This window comes from Hylaeus volcanicus, chromosome 7, assembly GCF_026283585.1.
Source record: "Hylaeus volcanicus isolate JK05 chromosome 7, UHH_iyHylVolc1.0_haploid, whole genome shotgun sequence".
Taxonomy (NCBI): Eukaryota; Metazoa; Arthropoda; class Insecta; order Hymenoptera; family Colletidae; genus Hylaeus; species Hylaeus volcanicus.
In genome coordinates, this window is record NC_071982.1 from 21817689 (window position 1) to 21825869 (window position 8181).

The 8181-nt window shown below is 44.8% G+C and overlaps 1 long non-coding RNA gene across 1 annotated transcript; it reads right to left on the reverse strand.

The window, feature by feature from the left end:
- Nucleotides 1-6496: 6496 nt before the first annotated feature.
- On the reverse strand, nt 6497-7600 carry LOC128879466 (uncharacterized). The gene is made up of 3 exons (XR_008457643.1): nt 7325-7600; nt 7171-7245; nt 6497-6636 (listed from the first exon to the last, which is right to left on the reverse strand). It is a non-coding gene; the product is annotated as an uncharacterized LOC128879466 (long non-coding RNA).
- Nucleotides 7601-8181: the final 581 nt, after the last annotated feature.

Here is an 8181-nt window from a genome sequence, read left to right on the forward strand (position 1 = left end):
CCCGTTTCGACGAAGCACTTTGCACGCAAACTTCGGCCATAAATTGCAGGGTTGGTAGGACCGTTCGACAAGAAACGGAAATCTGAACTAATATCGAAGCGACGGGACGCGCGTCTGCCGCGTTCAAAATGGCCGTGCGGCCGAAGCGGAACGGAAGAACAGATTGATGAAGGCCAGGCGAACAAGACAGACAGCCAGCTCATACGCGTCGAGGCAGTAAAAGAAGCGAGGGATCGCTTCGTAACGTAATATATTTCATGCACGACAAAGGCAATAACGGTGATTTATTAGATACCCACGAACTGGAAAGGAGAACGCTTTACGAATGAAGCACCCTGAAGAAAGTACACGAACATTGACAAGAGAACACGACTGAAACATGCAAATTTATTCGATTCTCACATACATATACGAGGTATGTACGTACATTCTGTTTAAAATCTTTAAATGGAGTTTTTATTTTCAATAGATGTAACGCATCCTGTCTACCGCCTATCAGGGGCTCTTCCCTGCGCTAGGCAACCGCAGCTACAGACTAACTAGCTGGATGCCTGCTGGTAGGCGCGAGTAAGATGCCCCTGACAGGCGGCAACCGGAGTTACAGACCGACTAGAGGGTTGCTCTGCTAGCTTCATTCCCTTATGAGATCGTTAAATATTCTGTGTATGTATTTATCGAAGAAAAATGGTGCCCCCGAGCAGCATCTTGGGCTTATCATTTTCTGCGACGTGGTTCTTTACGACCTCGTTTTCGATAATGCGTCGTTCGAACCGACGCTGGATGCGCTGGAATAAATGGCCTGTGAGTAACATGCTCTTCGTCACCATTAGCGTTAAAAAAGAACGTTAATAATATTCGAGGCGATATCGATGCTAGTATAAAAACGAAAAGAAACAGGCTCCGGATCAGAGAAACATATATCACGAAAACAAACTTCCGAATATTATTCTCGAATAATTTTTCACGTAACCATGTAATCGGGGATAACTATTGGCTTTATCGTTGAATAATACCGCGAAAAGTGCAAACAAACAGGATGGTCCGAATCGAATGAATTTAATTGACACACGCGAAATGATACAGTGTATGATCGATCCATTCCACCGTGTACAGACAGATACTCTTTTAATCGCTTTATTATCGTACAATAACTGTCGTGTTTTAGCCACGCGTCACGCAAACAGAATTTATCGAAATTCGTCGGCTGGCCATTGTCGGGCCATTATCGCGACCGCAATAGTCACCGGGGGTATCTGTTGAACCTTCGACATTGTTTCCCTGCCCGCAAAATTCATCCCGTGCACACCGCGCGATCTCCGATGAAACAACCCCCGCTGGCAAACGTCCTTCCCGCCTTGAGCCCAAATTAATTTCGCTTACGGACGACCAACCGGGTCAAAAATCACTCTGAACACGCCGAGATATTTCAACGATCATCGGCAATGTCGAACTGGAGGCATTCGACAATTACCACAACTATTATTGCTGTCCTCGCTCTAGTATAAAGTCTCTAGTATCTAGTATAAAGTAAATAAAGATGTTGCTCTAGATACATCAAAGCTATCGAAACACCATTAATTTAGCTGATCTGTTCGGAATGGCTCACCCAGTAAATGCGTTCTCTATACTGTACGACCCAGTCTGCCTATGGCGCAATTTAATTAATACAGCTATCAGTGGTACGTCATTAGTAACCAGTTGCTTTCCATGGCCCAAATGTCTGGCTATGTACGGCACGTAATCTACTGTCTAACAAAGCGCGAGTAACGCTACTGGCTGACTAAATCCATACGCGACTACTGCGATCAACGATTTCACCCCTGAATCAATGTTTCCCTAGGAATTTCTATAGTCTATTACTCTGTCTCGATCCCAATAATTCCACCTACATGGAGCGAGAATTTCTGATGACCCTATCCCGTTACAGTTGACTGTTTGAAATAAACCAATCGAGTCCAACGCCTAAAAACTGGAAAATTCATCGTGACATTATTATTAAACGATCAATAGCCGATCTCGAACCGATGAAAACATTTCACCAAACATCCCCTGCGAGCCTGACGAGGTAGCTTAGGCAATTTCCGCGAGGGCATTAATAAACGTATGAAAACGTAACTGGACAGCGGGATACACGTGTGCACGCCGGACATGCGCGCGCGCACAAACAAACATGCCCGAGTTAGACACGTATTTAGGTTGAAACGGGTCGAAGAAGGGGTTTCGGGCGGAACTAATTATACATCAACTCTCACGTACACACAGACACACACAGGGTGCGTTAAACGAGGTGGCCAGGATAGGACGAAGTTACTTCGCTGCTACGTAACTTCTCCTATCGCGGCAACCCCGGTATCCACAACTTCCGGCTTATTTCGACCCTATGTCTAGCCGATCCATCCAACTTTCGGAATGCGCTACGCCAGGGACGAATATTTCCGCCCCTGGCGCATGACTGGCCGACAAACTAGCCTCTGTGTTTCTAGCTGTCCACCGAAGAAGCCGAACGGAACTCGTTTAGTGGCCCATTGGAAACGACTTAGGAATCAATATACTCTGCCGTACAATCAACTCAGTTGTTTGGTAAATAGTATAGCTATAGAGAGTAAGAGCTTAGTACAAGTGAGTCGAAAGCTTCATAAACACCTGGAAAAGCTGCTTTCATCCTGATGATGGCATAAAAAGAAAAATTTATATCCGGAGGATGGTTGAGATTTTCACCTAACGTTAGTTATTGCCGAGGTCTTTTTACTCGCTATGGTCTCGTATCTACCATAGCTATCCAGGGATAAGAACATTGAACGAGGAAACGCGAATAAATCCAAGTCGGGCTAAACAAGCGCATCCTCGATATTCCTCTTCTTTAATTTTGGTCGCGGAGGAATAATAACCCCGGGACGAAGAGAAAGGACGTTCGAGGGATGCTAATTAAGAAAACGATGAAACGACCCAGTTTTTTGAGGGGATTCCTCGAAGCGTGTACACGGAAGCGGGCGTCGCGGTATTTCTGAATATTCAGTGGGTCCTCGTTAAATGCAAAGGAGCCACGACAACCGGAAGGAACCGAGTCCAACCGAGAGTTTCGAACTAAATAGAAAAGTTTCCAGGGAGCGATGCCGTTCGCCACTTTCCGCGGTTACTCGTGCAACGTGCAAACCCCCCTTCTATCCGGGTCCAATAGATTTTCGAAATCCCACGGACACAAATCCCCTGTTCGCTGTTCGTGGCCACCGATATCGTACCTTGCGCACGCGTGAAACGGATTTAATTTCGTGCGAGATTTACTCGCGCTGACAGATTTCCTTTTCCGTGGATTTGCTTCGAGAAGGCGCTTGGCTTCGAGCAGCAGAAATTCCTAGCTACAGCGACGAGGCAACTACAATCAAAACATAAAAACTAATTAATACGACAAACTTACGATCGAACGTTTGGAAAGAAATTATCGCAACTACTTTAAACACTCGTCTCGAAGCGGTAGAAGTTTAAGAAACGTCCCTTCGGACCGTGCAAAAATTCTTCTCTGTGAGAAATACCAAAACATAAGTAAACAGGAGCTGCCAGGGGAAAGCGTTCCAAGTTCCAAGGTTCCAGGAGCAATTACAGGTATGGGCATTAATGGAACCCGAGCGATTCAGAAGTTCGGAAGCTGATGAGAGGGATGGTTGTCAGAGGAACACATATTTCAACGCTTGAAGATGCGCTCTCCTCGGATGCGTCACCATGGTCCAGCGATGCGTTAAATGGAGCAAACGAGGAGTATACAGGAGACTCGAACAAAGAACATTCTGTTCTGCCGAAGTTCTACCGGGCTCGTCTTGACGGGTCGGCTAACTTCCGGTTACTCCACTTCCGACTAACGACCCATCTAACTTCGGGATGCTCAAAGAGTGGACCAGAGCGTCTGTCGCAATGCTGGCGACGATGCAATTACTCTGCGCGCACTTCGTGCCGTGCAACTAGCAATTTCCAGCGATGGCGTTAACGAGACCCACGGAAAGGGACGTTGCCAGGGAATCTTAATGAAATTGTCAGTCGTGACGTCGTCGTTAAATTTTACGATCTATCCAGATCGATGAAAAACACTCGCGATCATCGACGACGATGGAAGGTGAGAGCGTCCAGGGCAATCTGAAACAGGTGTTGGTTCACGTTAGCAAGATTTTAGCGGCTCTAGGTTTCAGATCACACACGAAGATCAAGATAAGGAAGGCAAATCTTAAAATCAAGTCTCATTAATTGGTAATCAAGTCGCACATGAGATGCTGCTATTCATTGAACTTTCACAGAGGTCGACCACCTTTATATTAGTTTCTTGTAATATAGTTGAGAATGTTTTAAACGAATCTTCGGGAGGATCAATTAGATCCTGAAACAATTAGACGCTTCCTCTATCGTCTAAAATAAAGAAAAACTTAAACGAAACCTTATTCATTGTTAATTAATTTCAAGGAAAAATGCTGGTACTCGAACTTCGTTAAAGGTTCTTGACATTTCTGGGAAATACAGCGCACAAGTAGAATTTCCGCAAGGGATTGGATCAGGAAAATGAAATTGATTCCAGTTTACGCGTTTCGTCCGTGATGTCGCGTCTTTCGTCAGAGTGCGATAAATAAACGAATCAATGACGGACGCCAGCCCTGGGGCGGCGGATAAAAGGCAACAGAACTCGATTTAAAAGGTTCAATTCCCGCGGTGGTGGACAAGAGGCGGAAAAGTCGAGTCTCCGGGGCATTTGCGGACGTTTCGAGCAATTAGGCGAGACGTTGCAATTAACGGCGCTGCCCATCGACACCCGCCAAGTCCGTTACATCGTCTTCGTGGTTTCCGAACTTTTCTTTTTCCTTCGCTCTATGACGATAGGGTTTCACGCATCCAAAAAGTAGACATTTTTATGAAAATATGATAACGAGGAAATTCACTCCAAAACGACGAAACAGATGCAATTTTCATCATTCTATGAAATATCATTACCATTTGTTTTTCTAGAGACCAAAAACTTGAGAACCCCCTCTGCTCAACTTCCAGTTGAAAACTCTGTAACAAAGGACGACCACGCTTTGGAGGAAAATTCATGGTTCGTGTTTCGCGTAAATACGCGTGTCCAGCATTTCTTACACCCACCGCGCGAGGAATCGTCGTGCTTCTTGTTCTATGGCTCTCTGTACTCAACGGTGTCCCTGGCAAATGATTTCGACGCCAAAAAACTGCCAACGAATTTTTTGTTTACAGGTCGGTCGAGGATTATCAAGAAGAAAAGGTGTTTGTCTCTGTGGTCGAAGAAGAAGGTGGAAGACCAAGAGATCGCGAAGGGGGAACCTGAAAAAGTAAAAACCAAGTTAGATATTTGAAGACAGGACTGACAGAGGGTAACGATGAGATACTGCCAATGGTAAATTGTATTTTTCGTAGCGAATTGGATATTTGTGAAGTTTCGCGATATTTACCTAGTTTATTTACATCGAAATCGTTTCTGCCTGGACGTTTATCGTTTTTAAATTTCCGCCCAACGTTGCACATTGAAAACTCGTTCGATGTCAGGGGAAAGCGACGAGGGGGTGGAGGCTGCAGGAAAGTCGGGGGAACGGTATTTCCCGCGTAACGCAGATATTTACGCGACGATTGTTTACTTAACGGAGCGTAACGCCGGTAAAATGTACCGATATTAATTCCGCTCGGAAGCCATTAAAAAGTTAGCATTCGTTGGCTGACTACAACCACGAATATTCTATCCCATTTACAAGCGGCCGCGCTTGAACGGGAGGCTTTCGGGTAATCCCATTTCGGATAGGCGTTACCACTCCGAAGCGATTAAAATCCGACAAAAACAGTCTCGAACTACCCTGACGGCGATCGTCGATTCCTCGACGGGGAAGAATCTCTCGTCCCTCCTCCCTTTTTGTCTTTCTCCGTTTCTCCCCTTTCTCTTCTCCACTACCTCGTAATTCAACCATCGATTTAAGATAAAACATCGCACGGAACGTCAATTTAAGCTGACGCGATCGTTTTCGCTAGGAACGCCTCGTTAGGCATTTTAAAAAGGCTGTTCGAGCAGCCGATGATTTCGACTCTCAGGACGTCGGCTGCGGTTGCTCGAACTATAAACATGTCGCCTTTAAACAGCCTGACAGAACAAAGGAATTTCTGGAAGATTCCAGGAATCGGGAATCGTCGTGCGAGCGCCCGGCTAATCAGTCTTTTGTCGGCAACGCTTGCGTGTAACACGCTCGCTTGACAGTCCTCGCCTTGTAAAAGCTAAATCGAACCACGTGCGCTTCGGTTTTCTTTTCACCTAAAACAGTAATTATACCGAGCTCGAAGAAAGTTAAAGTAACTCTTACTATTTTGTTTCAGCTAATCGCCATCCTTGAATTGTCATCGAACGGAGCAAGGACGTAGTTAGATCCAGAGGATAATTAACGAAGCACCTGCATCTGACGCAGCCTGGATCGCTTAAGCTACTCGATCACTCCTCGATGCGACGCGACGGCCTTTCAAAACGCACCTATTACGCTCACCGCGAGCTTGCATTGTGCGTCACGTAGCATCGACGCTTTCCTACGATCCTAGTGGTCAGCTTTGATTTATCGTGCAAACTACAGATGTTTAGTCCGGAATTTACAAAGGTTCTGCAATAAGCTCCTGAAAGTCCAGAACGTAAATCATGAACGACCGTGCGCATAAAGTACGAGTACGCTAAAGTTAGCAACTTGCGTCGAAAGACTCGACTACTTCAAAATTTACTGCTTCGAAACGGACTCGAACATATAAAACAGATTTTATCGGGGTTTGACCATCGATAATGCAAGAGTCGTTCGTCATTCCACGAATACGTGGTCGCCAGATCTATCACTAATTAAAATTTAGTGCAGGACACGTTTACAACGCTTTATTCGATTCGATCAAATGAACGGATGAGTCGCTTGAGACTATTGAAATTCAGCTGAGAAATCTTTTGTTATAGGAAACAAAATTTGTTGTAGATTGAGGATCATGCCTGTATGCATGCGAGTTGAGTCACACTCTACGCGTGCCTGCACCAACTGGTCAACTGCACGTGGCACTGTTTAATATAGAAAGTGCCATATTCGTTCAGCATTGTGTTACAGATGAAATTTCACGCCAGCGATACGGCTAGTAACGTTATAAATCGGACCATCGGTTGCACGTGCGTACCTCGATATCCTGTCGCTGTATTCTTCTTCTCAGCATCGATCAAAGCATAATTACGCCTTATACCTAATTAACAGACTAATATAGAGACCATTACTAAGGCATTCTTAAAAATTGACCATTTGAACTTATAGAGAATTCATGAAATCAAACCTACCTCTTTCCATCGATCTCCAGCTTGAACACCTGACTGGAAAAGCACCTGTAATTTCGCAGAGGAAATTTTCCTTTCGAATCGCTGCATCGAAAATGTAACTTTGCAAGCGGTGCAAGCTCGTCGCTGGATAAAGCCCGATAACGCCAACGCGTCTTGAGCATTTACTGTGAGATGGCAATCGGAATACATAGGCGTCAATTAGAGACGCTCGTAATAGACGTAAACGAGCAGGCCATTAGAACCAAGTCGCGATAGGCGTTCAGGTGCAGACGCAGTCTCTTTGCTTAACGAAATGTTGCTCCAAGGGAACAATCCTTATCTCGAAAATCAACTTTTCTCTACTTCGGAAATAAGAACTGCAATTAGTTTCGCGATTGATTTATCAATTGATTGAAAATATAATTAATTAATGATGCGCGCAACTGCCTTCTACCGATTCGTTGACGAGTATTCGAGACAATTTTACATTTGAATATTTATAGGGATGATAGGTAGATTTCGTTTACATATAAAACTAAAACGTATCGAGATCCTAGTACCGCGTCTCGTTCAAAGCAACCTACATCTCCAGCGCTCGACTTTTTCGCGAAATTTCTGAAAATTTAATATTCCGCGAGGGGGTCGACATATGGGAGCTGTACGAAAGTACGGTGAAAAATGATTTTCTACTTTGGTACGAACGGGTATAGGTTTACTCGTGACAAATTGGCCTGCGAATTGACCGGAAGACTCCCCATTTTTCTAATTTCCAGCAAACGGGATTCAACATAAATCACGCCACGTTCATACCTGGAGAATCTGTAAAATTACCATCGTATATCTTGCGGGAAATACTCGAATGGATTTTACATTTATTC